This window comes from Protopterus annectens, chromosome 1.part2 (assembly GCF_019279795.1).
Source record: "Protopterus annectens isolate FY-2018-M chromosome 1.part2, PAN1.0, whole genome shotgun sequence".
NCBI classification, from domain to species: Eukaryota; Metazoa; Chordata; order Ceratodontiformes; family Protopteridae; genus Protopterus; species Protopterus annectens.
The window spans coordinates 642,697,438-642,711,840 of NC_056727.1; positions in this window are offsets into that span (position 1 = coordinate 642,697,438).

Below are 14,403 nucleotides of genomic sequence, written 5' to 3' on the forward strand. Positions count from 1 at the left end.
TTTAGCCTGGCACATCTCAGCCAACTGGCTCATTGTCAGCTTGCCATAGTCCTCTGCTGACATGCTTGCCTGCACTCCCTGACTAACTAAGCTAACAAAAAATAAATAAATAAACAATTGTGATATGAACTCTGAATGTTCACTGTATGGCTAAGTTAGAGTACAAACACCTTCAGTGATCACTGTACACAAGGTACAGGAATTCAATATCCACACCACTACAAGCCAATTAATATGTGATGTGACTATCTCACCACTATCAACCAATTAATATGTATGTGGCTATCCCACCACTGCCAAATAATTAATGTGTGATGCCCCTGCACTGGCCCAGTATTCAAAGAAAATCAGTCCTCACCACTAACACTAGTGAGGGACGTGCACATTGGAAGGATGACAAGCAAGTTGAGCAACATATTCACACACACTTTCATCTGCCTTGCATCTATGCTCATGGCACTTTTTCTTATAAGCTTCAGTTTTTAGCTTAAAAAATTCTAGCAAACAATTCTTTACAACATTATAGTTTAAAAAATCATGATCAGACAGCTTGGACAAAATAGTTACAGCTTTACCATGGAGTAAGGGGGCCAGGAACCATACCCAGAGCCTTTGGTCAACATCATACTGTTTACATACCCTCTAAAACACATGAATGAAACTATCAAAATTATCCCCCTCTGTAAACTGTGGAAGAAATGTATTGAACTTTTGTGCTTCTGGAGTCTGGTTACTCCCTTCCCCTTTACCTCCATGACTCTGGTGATGAGTCAGCATCTCACTTTTCATGCTGCCTCTGCCTCTCCTTCTCCTCAGCTTCCAGGCATAGCTGTTTCTCATTTTCATCAGTCTCTAGACACCTCAGGCTCTCTTATGCTTCTATTCCTAACCACCTGGCCTCCAACTCAAGTCTCTTCAACTCCAGACAGATTTTTAAGTCCTCTGTAGAAAGGTTGAGCTGTCCATTCTCTGAGAATTGTACATCTCCACTACCAGTCTGATTGTCCTTCTGATTGCTATTTTCTGATACAGCTGGGATCAAAGCTGCAATGATGTTTGCCTTAGATAGGTTTCCATGCACCAGTCCTTTAGCCTGGCACATCTGAGCCAACTGGCTCCTTGTCAGCTTGCCATACTCCTCTGCTGACATGCTTACTTGCTCTCCCTAACTAAATAATCTAACAAAAGAAATAAAGCAATTGTGATCTGAACTCTGCATGTTCACTATGTGGCTGATTTAGAGTACAAAAACACCTTCAGTGATCACTGTGCAGATGCTACAGGAATTCATTATCCATGCCCGCTACAAGCCAATTAATATGTGATGTGGCTAACTCACCACTATCAAACAATTAATATTTGATGTGGATATCCCACCACTGCCAAACAATTAATATGTGATGCTCATGCACTGGCCCAGTAATCAAGAAGCCTCAATCTTCACCACTAGCATCAGTGAGGGGTATCCACATTGGCAGGATAACAAGTACTCACACAATAAAGTACAATTTTTCCTTAAGAGCACTCAGAGATCACAGTCAGTCTGGGACTGGTTTCTCCCTTTCTCTCTAGATCCCCAATAAGACTCCCCACTGGCACAGCTATAGGGTTCAGATCTCAGCCAAGTAGTCAAGCCAAAACTTCTAGTACTCTCTCTGTCCAACCAGTGCTTTGTGCCCCTGCCCAAGTAGCTGGCACACACACACTTTGAAATCGGATTTATATGCAAACACAAAGACACTCCTGGGGAAGGCAGGCACAGGTTTACTAGCTCTGCCCCCTTCTGCCCAGGCTATAAGGTAGTAATCACTGTCACCAACTACTCTTATCAGCTACTATAAAAGGCCCTTACCAAAGGGTGTCCAATTCTACAGTGCAATGTTACTATTATCCAAATAGTAAGTGTGATAAATAGCAAGGCTATTGAGCTTAAATTGTCTCTACATAAAACAGCCACAGTTAAAAAGTTTAACATTATTTAATAATAAATAATAAAAACACAAGACAATACTCATTAATTCAACACAGTGACAATAGAGAGCTCAGAAATCACAGGAAATACTTTAAAACAACATTGTAGGACAGTCTGACATAAATATAGAAAATAGCTAGACTGATCTTGCTATTTCTATCTCTAAGAGAAGTCACTGTTCTAAACATCTTACTTACAGAGCAAGGCACAGTGCTGGTGAGTTGTCAGCTTCAGAACAAAATACAAAATGCCATATCTTTCTCTCTGAGATTGTCTTAAATTGATAATACACATTACTGCTGAGTCATTTCAGATTGCATCATTCTTGTCACTTCTGCTTACATTTCCCAGGCTCACAGAACAGCCATTAAGCCACAGCAATAAAATACACTTCACATTGGAAACCTAGTAATTATCTCTGTCTTAGGACAATAGAAAGAATGTTCTAGCCTAGACATCCTAGCTTGAGATCACACACAGTCGTAAATTCTTTACTTATCAGCTTTCTTCCAGCAGGGTGCACCATGGTTACATTTTTGAAGCTTAGCACATAACACAGTTTTCTTACATTTGTGTAACCAGCCTGTTGATCATATTAATATTTACAATGACATAGAATTATTTACAAAATTATATCTAGCTAGGCTGGCAGCCTCTCAGTTTATCACACATACACTAGAAAATAAACTATTTGAACATTTTTTGCAGGGTGGCAAGCCCAGATGTAATTCACAAACTCTCAGATCTTTAAATATACTAACTCCACTTCAAAACAAATGAAAACAATTTTTTTTTATTCTTGCAAGGGGCAACCCTTCATGACCTGCTAATTAAATATACCAACTCTGAGATCACACTACAGTGAGGAAAACAGTAAGTTTCCCATTCTGCACTGTATGGTGATCTCCATTTAAATAGTTCAAAGTTTCAAAATTTCAGTCCTATGGCTCGACCATAAGAAATTCTAAGTTTTGAAACTTCGAGCTGTAAAAGTATATATTATTCCCTGCTACTTATATATACCAATTCCAAGACTGCAGAAATTCCTGGATTCCTGGAAAAAGGTATATTCCTCAACCCTACTATTATGTCAGTCTTACAGCAAAGTTGACCAACTTTCCAGTCAACCAAACAAAACTAGCAGGAAATTGTTGGCTAAAGTGATTGTTATCCTATATCATTTAAAAAAATGGAGCACCTATACCCATAAGGGCATTCTGTTGTACTCTCTATCTGCTTTTTCCTTTATGTTTTCCTTCTGTGTGTACATCTGCTTGCTAAACATTAGCTTTCCTACTTTCTTATATTGTACTTAAGGGAACAAGTAAGGTGTCCAGGTAGCTGGGATACTGAAGAAAAGTCTTTAACACATGCTATCCATATGTGGCAGCTAGCAAATTACCTTTCCTGCTGGGAGTTTGGTCGACCTTCTTGCATACTTTTGCAATGCATAGTGAGCATGCTGCCTTGCTTTGCAGCATAATATTTTCTTCAACACCACTCTGCTGAGTTTGTGATTTTTCTGCCCCGCATGCTGTCCCTGAAGAGTAGCTAGCTGCCTACTTAAGCAACACATCTGTCTTAGTTATTCATCTCTACTTTACATAAAACCATATTCCTGCTATGTGGCACAAGGCTTGTTTTGCCCCTTATTGCATCTCTGTGAATCCTGTCCTCCCTTTTTCAGACTAAATGCTCCTTCACACCATGTATCTGGTTTTTGAAAAATGTTTGCATAATTAATGCTAACGTGAACTATAGATCACTCAGCCTTAGTACAATGGATCATTTCATTATTGCATCTGCTTTATTTAATTTTTATGAACACCTCAAAGCCACAAAAACTCCAAACATGAATAAAAAATATTCTTTTATTCCATACAAAATAACAGGTAACAGCTGTCTGCATGTTTAATGTAGCAAAAGTCAATATATATGCCAAAAGTTGCATTAACATAGAACATGTATTCAAATATTTAAGTAGTGAATAGAAAATATTTGTTGGACATAGCAGAGAACAAAAAATTGCTATTTAAATATCTAAGACAGTCTTTTATTACTTAGTCATGTAACTGCTGAGTACTAGAACATAACATATCTTGCCTTTCATATTGTACAACTTTAGTTTGGACATTGTTAATTAGCTATCATACACCCAGTTAATTACATTTATGTACCACCTGTCCCTTCATCTTGGACAAAAGAGTACATGGCTAATTCATAATTAATGCCCAATGAATTCTGCAGACACTGCTGTTACAATTCCACATGGACCTCTTGCTACAGTCATTACCAGAAAAATGCTAAAGAAGCAGATTTGGTCAGTAAAACCATAAATATCTGCAGTATTATTTAGTGTAAGAGGGGCCACACATTTTCCTGTACTGTCCTTTGTGTATTGTAGCTTTGTAGTAGAGTTAAATTATTCATAATGTAATCAGCATCATTGCAAACCATCTTAACACCATAAATACTTGTACGCAACCATAACCAAAGGGCATAAAGAACATTTCAAAGCACATTGTAAGCATCTGTAGTCCTGACTGAGTTAGAAATTATTGATATAAATTTTATCTTGTAATAGGTCTATTACAAACTTGCCTTGCACCCAAGATTTATTGTGAAGTCTGCTGATTGCAATGATTTATAGGACCAGACTTCCTAAAGGCTCTTCAGAATAACACTATGCAGTATGTACTGGCAGACCATTTTCATTTCACTATCTTTGGAAGGCAAACCAAAAGAGCATATAAACATTTAATGTAGAACAGAATGTATCAACTAACTTGTGTGGTGAGTAAACCAGAAGCAGTAACAGGAAACTGGCTTCAGTCTAATCATTTATTTTAAATGGCTCACTAAAAAGGGCATACTAAAGTTATAAAGCCTGATTCACTTTTTTTCCAGAGATATAATAGCAGAGAAGACACCAAGGTTCAATTTTTGTAATCAACTCAGCAGTTAACAAAATGCTAACATATCAGGCAAAGCTTAAATAACACTTGTTCAACTAATTAATAATGATGCTCCAGTAACATTTGATGACTTGTGTATAGACCGCAATTTATAAAGAAAGAGGGTCTATGTTAAATCAGCAAACGCTTAAAAAAGCAAACACTGATATATCAACACCATATAAGCGAAAGGGGTGGTCTTTGCCCCCCACACCCCCCAATGTGGGGGGCATACCTCCCAACCATCCCAAATTACTCGGGTTTTACTGAGTTTTATGGTTCAAATAATGGGGTGCCACGATTAAAGTGGCACCCCTTCATTCCTGATTTTTTTCCCCATTTTTTGAGCTGATGTTATCACATGCGTGATGACATCAGCTCCGTCAGCCTGTCAGAATTGAGCTCAAGGGTATGCAGACACTAGCTTAAGCTCAAGGGCACATGGACACTAGCTTACTTAATAACTTTTGGCCCAGGCTAATGGATTTGTACACTCGTATGTGCCCATTATTAGAAGACAGATGCTCCTATTATGAGGTGTCTGAAATGTGTGTCATTATTAGAAGACATGTATCTGAAGTGTGTGTAAATGCCCCCAGGTAAATATACCTGGTGGCTAGAGGTAGTGGGGCTCAAACCCTGTACCTTGGGTACAGGTAAAAAGAGCCTAAAGTCCCTAGCCACCTTCACTTATGAACTTATGCATTATATTTTTGTTCTGTTCCTCATTAAATCTGTGGTTTTCAGGGTTTTTGTGGCAAACCACTGAAGGATTGAATTAACTAAATAATGACAAGCATTTGAATTTCAGACTTCATATTCTTCAGAAAATAAATGAACACAAAACCTTTTATTCTAGCAATTTTTTTACATTTATGAGATCAGTATTTGAAAATGTTCTCTATTTCAGTGCTGTATTCCCCCATTATTGGTTTTGTTCATTTTTTTGGGGCTAAGACATTGACAGCTAGGGTGAGAAGTGAGAAATGAATTATGTATTCCCCCAGTATTGGCTTTGTCCAGGTTTTTTGTACTAAGAAGTTGAGAAGTGAGAATGAAATTCAGTAAATGATAGCCATTTAAGTTGCAGTCCTCCTATCTCTCAGGAAACTGCTAATTTGGCAAAATGGTATGTTGCTCTGACTGTAGTGCACAGGGTCCTGGCAGTGAAATGCATGGTGGTAACACAATATTTTATTCTAGCAACTTTCCAAAATTATACAAGCAATGTTTAAAATGTGTCCCTGGTTTTTGGCCTTTTGCCCCCCCCCCCAAAAAAAAAAAACTTTAATTGAAAATAGGTGCGAGAAGCTGTGCAAGATGCCTATGGCTTACACTACTATCATTCTATTTATGTAAATGTATATAATATATTTGTGTGTGTGTGTGTGTGTGTGTGTGTGTGTGTGTGTGTGTGTGTGTGTGTGTGTATGTGTGTGTGTGTGTGTGTGTAAAACTAGACTTTTATGATGGAAATGTTCTGAATTGGGCAGTTTTGTCATTATTAGTTCATGCATTTTGTTTCATTACCTACTGGAAAAATGTTCAAATAAATTTTAAAATGAGCTCTAACTTAAGTCTAACAAGTGTGCTGTATCATTATACAAGGAATATAATTTAATAAAGTCAAGAAGGTGTATCAAAGAATGCATGTATGTTTCTTGTTTTGTGTGCAAGGGGCCTATGATTTGAAAACAGCCAAAAGTAATCTTTATCCACCACTGACCAGATGCATTTTCTTTGGATGTGGTGTGGGTTTCAATGCTGTTTCAATGAATGTGAGATTCAAGGGCGGAGAAGTTTTAATGCCAAGTCTATTTTCATTGTGAGACAGTATTACTTTGTTTAACAGATATCTATTAGTGTTTGTGCACTGTGCTATAAAATGTAAAAGTAAAATCCAAATAATCATTGTAGAAGTAAAGCAGTATGCATGCACACATTAGTGTGTATGGTAAATGGGGCAAAATAGCTAGGTAATGGGACATTGGAATGGCTGCAGAGGACTCTGGTGCCATATTCTGGTTGTCTGTTCTTCAGTTTGCATTTGAAAGTTGGTATCCCACAATTCCACAGGAGTGGGTGGGGTTACATAATTATATATACAAATATTACGTTAATCAGCGTACAGATTTGTACCTATTTTTCATGGGCCTTGTCCAGATATTTGATGTTTCCAGGTTGAGAGGTATGATGGGGAGCTGTGCCCCCACACCCCCCTATTTAAATATACTAACTCCAAGATCACACTACAGTGATGAAAACAGCAAAGTAATGGAGGTGGCCAAGTGATTTCTTTCCCAGGGAAATAAATCACTTATATGCCATTTTGTTATTTTGCTGCTTCGTGTTTTCAAGTTCGATCAAGATGCATTTGAAGGATTGTGTCTTCAATAAGTTCGCCAAAATGCCATTTCAGTGAACACCTAATCAGCAGCATAAATTCAGTGAAAATCTTTTCAGCGAGTCCCTGAATTTACCAAGGGCAAAGAAGTAGTTGGCCAACTACACAACTTTGCCCTTTTCTCCACTGTAGTGCAATCTCAGAGTTGGTATATAAAGTTATGGGGTGTGGGGGCAAATCCCTCCACTTGGGTGGGTTCTATTTGCTTTAATGTTGGCCCATTGTGCTGTAGAGCAAGTATTGTAGGCCTCCACTGAAAATTGGCTCATTCCCAGTCAGACTTTCCCAGTAAACAAATGTTTAATAAAATAAAATAAAAATGTTTCCTTTACAAATGTAAATTAATGCTCATAGGTTCTATGTTAATGATATCACTATGTTATTTCCATATCTGATGTTGTATCTACTATTAGACTTGCTGTATCTACTGCAACTTATGTTGTATATATTGTTTGTCATGCTGTATTTATTGTTACTAATATTGTATGTATTGTCACTTTCTCCTTGGGTCTCCTCTGAAAATGGGCTCTGTCTTGTCAGACTTTCCCGGTAAACAAATTTAAAATAAATATATCTATATATATATATATATATATATATATAGAGAGAGAGAGAGAGAGGGAGAGAGAGATAAATAGAGAGAAAGAGAAAGAGACAAATATATGCACAACCAAGCATGTGCACACACACACACACACACACACACACACACACACACACACACACACACACACACACACACACACACACACACAGATATATAGCTATATGGCCTGGTCATCTAAAGAGATGGTTGATAGGTATGCATAACCACATAATTCCAGAGGTTGGGGAATGTGCCTTTTCTCCAGTATTGTGCAATCTTGAATTTTGTAAAATATTTAATTAGCAAGGGGTATAGGAAGCATTTTTTCTGGTTTTTCTTTTTTTTTAATTTTGTTTGTAACAAGGTTACTGCTTGGCACAGGTGAAGTAAAGTGTAGACATTTGTGTTGTTGACATTTTGTGGTCAATCTTTTCAAAGTTTATGATCTAATTTGTTGATAATTTTCATCACATGTATAGTTTCAATCTGTTTGCTCAAATATTTTCCTTTGTTAACCTGTGAATCAGATTAGTTTACTAACCTATTCACAGTTTGTTGCATGAGTGGGAATGGAGTTAGTACAAAACATGTGTGACTGTGGATTTTGGGGAGTTTTCCCTTTTCCTTACCACTGGCAATGTCAGAGTATGAGTAGCAGAGGGTGAGGAGGTGTGGAAGGTTTGCCCCTGAAAAAAAATGCCTTTTTTATTTTTCTGCATAATTAACTGAAAAATAAGTGATTGACTTGCTTGTTTGTTTGCATTTAGTTACCAGAAAAGTTTGTTTGGTTATTGTTCCCCTTTTCATTGGAGGCTTAGGTGGAAAAGTTCCTTTAATATTAAAGTACATTATAAATACACAAAAAGGACATTCATATATTAAATCAGGTAGTTATGCAAAAGCCTTATACAACATACAGTTAAACTTTATGTAGTGTATCTGTTAATTATGTATAGGTTTTAGCAATATACATATAAATATTATCTCATATTTATGTACACATATTGAAGTATTAAACATATAGGCCTCATACACTTGGATATGAATTCAAATTAGTTATATATCAGGAGACACCCTGTTGATAATGCAAAAATTGCAAGTGGAGTTGACGCATAACTCTATGTAATTAAATACCTGATAGGTGAGGAAGTAGGTCTACATTTTTTGTCTGTGATAGAGCTGCTTTCTGTTTTACATGTTCCATTTTGGTTTCTGTTTTAAGAAATCTGCTTGGCCTGATATTTTTCTTCTATGTGAGAAATAAATACTTAAATTATCTAGGCTGCCCATTTCACATGTTTTTAATTGGTTAAATTGTTTCTTGAGTGATACTTAAATGTGCAGTGAATTTCTGTGTCGTTGTTTTTTCTGAAAATGGGGTGGCCATGGTGGTGCAGTGGTTAGTGTTGTCGCCTCACAGCAAGAGGTTCTCTGGTTCAATTCTTGGCTGGGGTGCCTTCTGTGCAGAGTCTGCATGTCCTCCCTGTGGTTGCATGGGTTTCCACCGGCTGCTCTGGTTTCCTCCCAAAGACATGCAGTAGGTGGATTGGACACTCTAAATTGGCCCTATGTGTGAGTGTGTGTGCCATCTGTGGAAGGTTGGGCACCGGGCTGGCAACTCAACACTGTAAAACTCCACTGCCAATCATGAGCAGACAGATGATCCACTGTGTGACCCCTAACCAGGAAAAGCCAGAAGAAGAATTTTTTTCTGAAAATATTTCAAGCCTGCTTAAACTAAAAACACCACTGGTGATTTCATGCTAGTTATTTTTTTCCACTCACCCTCCCCTTCATTGATCTGATTTTTAAACCTGGTGATTTTAAGCTGCCCACCCCTACTGTAAATTGAGTATAATAACCTCCTCCCTTTCTACACTTTTGTTGATATCTTGAATTATTTATTTACCTTTCCTTGTGCTTATATTGAAAAGGTGCATTTTGCTTCTCATTGCCTGTTTTACTTATTTACTTGCTCCAAATTCATTATCTAGCTAGCTGTTGGATAGAGTACTACATTTTTACACTCTGGCAAGCATTTATTTTTACATCAAGATGTTAATGGATTTTCCATCCTGGTGCACTGAGAGGTAGCCTGGTATGTTTAGGTTGGAGAAACACTTGAGATTTCTGAATGTAGTTGTATTGGTTGGAGGGCTTATTAATCAGCTTATCTTGTTTTTAGTGCCTTTACAAATTCTGTACAATTGAGAGTCTCTTAGCTCATTTATACAAAGCAAAGTACTTTTATTGAGTGATCACATGTTTATATGTTCTTTAAAGTACATTGCCATATCCATATCTTTAAGTTTGTTTGTGGTAACATTTCATATATTTTAAGTTTGTGGTGGCATTTAACTCTGGACACGCCTTTACTGTGCTTTTACATTAGGAGGTCTGGGATTATTCATCTAGTAGATGTAGGTGTTTAACTGGTCTGTTTGAGCTGGGAAGCACACAAAAGTATTCTAGGTATTTTTTGCACTTCTCTTATATAATGTGCCTGTACTTTAGCAGTTTCAAAAAAAATGTACTTTCTGCTGCTGCTTTAAGTAGTTAATTGCACTGTATTATATTGCATCTGTTTGTTAGGTCTGTTGTAGGTAGTTTGTGTGGTCTTGTTACACTTGGGCTCCAAACAAGCTAGTCTACATTAAGAAGGTATTTTTTCTGAACCTCTGTGTCAGAAGTATGCTGATTTAACCTGTGTGAGTTGGGGATTATAGGTTCATAGGGTCATAGGTGTTTAGTAAGCTAATGACCACAAGGAACTTTTTAAGTCTAGCCATGCATCCCAAATATCTGACAAGTTCTGATACCCTTGATATGTGTAAGCATGGGCCTGGGAAATGAACCATTTACAGGTTACCTGTTTGCATTAGAGACATAGGTACCAAACCAGGGATGAATTTCCAGTTCTCCATCCAATTGTCCAAGTTGCACTTGAGTTGCATTAGGGAGGAACTCTGCTTCACATAGATGGGGAGCCTGTTCCATATATGGGGTTATCTGTGGGATACATACCTATCTCTCCAGGACATCCTGTTTATATCACAGGCAAGGTTTAAGTCTTTAGAATGGGTAATTCTGGTACAGTTTGTTTTGTGGATATGCAGGAGGTCCATCAGAGTGGGGTCTGACAATGCACTGCATGTCATGCATAGATCTCCCCTCAAAAGCCTGTAGGAGACAGAATACAGGGATAGGGCCTTGAGATGATCTGCATAGGACATATTACTTCCACCCTGTATTCTTTTAGTGAGGAACCTCTGTGGACATTCCAATTGTTGGATATGCCTGGTTAGGTACATACCAAAGGGTGCATTGTACTCGATGATAGGTCTGATGAATGCTGAATACAGTGGAAAAATGACTTCCTTGGACTTAGATGCCATACCTTTGTTTATAAGTTGTGCAACATAGAATGATTTCCTCACTACTATAGACACATGATGATCAAAGGCTAGATTACTATCTATGTGTGTCCCTAAGTCCCTGACTACTGGGTCATCTCTAAGGGGTGTGTTGTCAATATGATAGTTACCAGGGATGTATGACTTCCCAAAGGATACTAGTATGCATTTCTTGGCATTTAGTTTTAGTCCATGGCTCTGATACCAGTTGTTTGTCTGTATCAGCCCCTCCTGGAAAACATTTGTGTCAGTGTGAGATTCAGTGGCAGCTCCTAATTTACAATCATCTGCAAATTTAATCAGCCAGAAACCACTGATATTGGCCTTGACTTCTGAGAAGTAAATGTCAAAAAGGAGCAGTCCAAGGACTGATGCCTGAGGGACTACACTTGTGACTGGCCTCTTTGTAGATGTGAAGTCCACAATTCGAACTTCCTAGGTCCTGTCTGTGAGCCAGTTGGCTATCCACCAAGTGACATACGGGTTTGTACCTAACCTCTTGAGTTTGTCAACAATGCCCAAGTTGGGTATTGTGTTAAATGCCTTGGCCAGGTTAAGGTAGGCAATATGAATGAGTTTGCCCTCATCCATTGCTTTGGTGACCTTCTCAAAGAAGTTCCCCAGGTTGAGTGGGCATGATCTTCTCTTGACAAAACCAAACTGGGTTGGGTCCAGTGTCTGGAGGTTTACTATATCTTCATTGATCATCTCCATGATAATTCTTTCCATGGCTTTACATATAAGACTAGTGAGACTTATGGGGCTATAGTTTCCTGGTTCTGTAGCTGGCCCACCTTTGTGCAGAGGGATGATTGTTGCCTTTCTCCATTCATGAGACATGAAGCCTGTTTGGAAGCTACAGTTAAATAATAATTCCAGAGGCCCTGATAGGTCATGTTTCATGCTATTAATAATGCATCCTGGGATATTGTCTGGGCCCATTAATGCAGTGTTCTTCGTCCTAGAGAGAGCATTAAGGACCTGTTCCCTAGTTATAGTAGAGGAAGTTATATCTGATGATATTTCCTGAAGAAAGTTTGAGGGGGAGAGAGGAGTAAAGTTGGAGTAGAATTTATCAGCCAGCAGGTTTGCTATATCTTCTGGCTCAGTATAGGTGGCTCCATTTACAATCTGCTCTGCACACAATTGTGTATTGTCTTTGAGGTTGTGGACATAGCTAAAGGATGCTTTGTGGTTGTCCTTGGCCTGGGAGGCCAAATTTACCTCAAATTTGGCTTTGGTAGACTTTATTTGCTTTATCCTTCTGGGTGCTGCACCTCATAATTTTTGCCATGATTTTCTTCATGCAGTTATACATCCAATTAATTTTGTGATTCTACCAGGGTAACTTTTTTTGAGTACGTTCTGTACTTCCTCCTGGTGGGTACAGCTGCCTCTATGCAGCAATTAACATGCTTGTACAGGGATTCTGTGAATAGTTCTGCATAGGCAGAAGTGTTCTCAGGGTTTATAGGGGCTTGATATTTTGCCAGGTTCTCACTTAATACCAGGGGGTTAGCCTTAGATTAGTTCCTGAATATTCCTGTTTGAGCTGGGGGGTCCAAGTTTTATTTTTACTTCAAAGGAGACCATTTTGTGGTCTGACCTTACCAGGGATGGCATTACAGTAGGGGGTGTACAGCACCCTCCCATATTAGTGAGTACCAGATCCAGAATGGTTGCACCCCGGTTCGTGTACTGACTACCTGGTCCAGGGAGTTTGTGTTTACAAAATCCAGGAATCTCTGTGCATGTACATTTGATGTCACATAGGATTCCCAGTTAATAGTGGGGTAATTAAAGTCACCCATGAATATGGTATTTGGTTGGAGGGTTAGTGTTTCTAATAAGTTTAAATACATGGTATGGGTTTTCTGGGTCATGGAAGGGGACCTATAGCTTACAGGAAAGTGATATTGAATTTTAGCTATGGTAATTTGAACATGGAGCAGTTCAGTGCATTGTTCTGTTTGACCAGCCTTGAAGTATATTTATTTTTGATGTAAATAGACACACCTCCACATTTAGATCCTGCCTGTGAAGTAGCTGGTCTAAATGTGTGGAAGGCATTTCCATTTGTTGGAAGGCTTATTTATGCTTTCCTTATTAGTAGTTAGCTTAAACCTTGTTTCTCTTAGGTTGTAGTTAATCCTCCCATTTTTGCAGAGCTGCACTTCATACCATGGCAGGTAGCAGTACCCTGTATCAACACAAATGCCTAGAAACTCAGCTTTTCCCTAAGCAGTTGTCAGTAAAACCCTTTCAAGCTTTCCTTCTGTTGTAGGAGTAATTCAGTTGAGCACTGAGCAGCTTTGCCTTATTAATCAACCTTAGCCTACACAAAGTATAGATCCCTCTTGTAATATCGGTGCTACCAGCACAGTCCTGTCAAATTAACCAATTCCCTTCTCTAATAAAACATACAAGTGTCTGCTATAATGGACAGGCAGTTTCCCATTATCTCTTTGGCCATCCTGATAGACATGGCCATCCTGATGCAATGTATTAATGTTCTCATGTATACTGACAACCCCTTACGTCTGAAACAAACAAATACTTTATGTGAGAGATGTAGTTACACTATGACATTGGAGGCAAAACTCTAACATAAGGACAAACTGAATGTCATCTCACACACACACACACACACACACACACACACACACACACACACACACACACACACACACACACACACACACACACACACATACTTCCCACACTAAATACAGACATGATACATAAACCCACAAATATGAATGTACTCACTAATAACTTACCAAAAGATCAGAGGCCTCTCAATTGGAAACTACTTACACACATAACAATGCAAAAAACAACCACAACACATAATAACACACACATTAATGTTTTAACAAAAAAATCCCATAAGGTGTAAGACTACAAAATATAATGTATTGGTCAAAGGTGACGCTATTATTGTGAGACACATGGATGTTTCCCTCACCAGACAATAAGGCGTGGGTTATGATTAGCTGCCTTTCAGATTCCAGGATCCATCAAGTCAATCAACCACAAGTACCAGTATGACCCGGTCATAGTCCTTGTGGTAT